A 1702-nucleotide genomic window follows, 5' to 3' on the forward strand; every position below is an offset into this window, starting at 1 on the left:
ATAGATAGATAGATAGATAGATAGATAGATAGATAGATAGATAGATAGATAGATAGATAGATAGATAGATAGATAGATAGATGTAGATCAGTAGATCGGTAGATCGATAGATAGATCGATAGATAGATAGATAGATAGATATATAGATATTCATCATAATATACCGTCTGCATGATCTGATGTGTCGAAGTGGGTGGTTGGCGGGTGCCCTGGTGTGGTTTGTTGCTTCTTCTTTCCTATCGAACAGCTATCGTACTTTATTCTCCTTCTTCTATTTATGTTTGTTACTCTCTTGTAACACCTCTAATCTTCGGCACTTATATGTTCGTATTGTTTTGCAAGTGCCGTAAAACTCTTGCTAAAACTTAACTATGATGTTTTTAAAACTCTCCTGTATTTTTATCTGCAAGGATGATGTACGCCACTAACCCATGAGGTCGGTGGGTGGGCGGAAGTAGACTATCCCGATCGTGGGTGATCTAAATCTAATTAATGTGGGCGTTAAATTTAAATTTGCAATCATGATCGCATCGCTGGGTTTTATAAGCTAGTGTTCAATTTTATAACGGTAGCAGGCTTGGATTATAGACTGCTATCATTGCAGGGCACTGTACAAGGATGGAGAAGGAGATGCAGGCAGAAAAAGAGATGGGAAGACAACATAAAGGAACGGGCAGGTTTAAAGTTGGGTGAAGCACTTTGAAAGATTGAGAATAGAGAAGGGTGGAGAAAAATGGTTGCCAAATCATCTGTGGTTCCCCAAAGGTCATCTAGACTAATGGATATGTAGCCTATTTTAAGTAAGTAAAATACCATCCCACATGTGTGTTATAATACCCCGAAACTATGTACTCTGGTGGATGTCTGGTTCGCTAATACCGAGTGCCCATTGTCCTGATGTCTCCTTCTTCTCTTTTGTGTTTATTACTCTCTTGTAACTGCTCTAATCTTGGCCACTTATATGACCATATTATTATTGTGTTGCGAGTGCAGTGAAACTCTTACAGACAGTTTGCTAGCGAGATTTGTGGCTCATAGCATCTATCGTGGCACATAACAAACCATTCGCTGGACTCGTCGCCTAAAAAACAAACACGTTTGTTTGCAAGCAACGAGTCGAGCGATCGTCCCAACCCGACCCGATCCCACCCGATCTCATGCACAATGGACACCCGGTAGAAAGAGATCATCCCCGGACCCCACGATCCAGATCGTAGCCACAAGGCTCTTTTTGTAGTAAGAATTTTACAGGACGGCACTTGAAACACAATAAGGCCATAATATAAGTACGGAAGATTAGAGGTGTTACAAGAGAGAAACAAACACAAATAAGAAGGAGGTGAGATAGAGACAATAGATCTTTGCAGGAAAGAGGAGCAAACCACACCAGACCACCCGCCAACGACCCACCACAAGGCTCTGATACTTATGAAAAACTTAATTTGGAAATAGGAACGTATGAATATTCATCCAGTTTTTATTGCTGCGGACTGCTTTCGCGGATCGTAACTTTAATTAAATAGGTTTACCAATATGTCTCTACAGAAATGTGGATCATTTGACAGGGTGTGGCGAATCCGTTACTCTGGTTGCAATATCATTTATTATCACGCCCGCGGTATTGAGAACCATGTAGCGTGTTTATACACATGAGTGACTCACTCTGCTGGGAGAGAGAGAAGTGGATGTGTGTGTGTGTGGG

Source organism: Aplysia californica, unplaced genomic scaffold (genome assembly GCF_000002075.1).
Source record: "Aplysia californica isolate F4 #8 unplaced genomic scaffold, AplCal3.0 scaffold00017, whole genome shotgun sequence".
NCBI lineage: Eukaryota > Metazoa > Mollusca > Gastropoda > Aplysiida > Aplysiidae > Aplysia > Aplysia californica.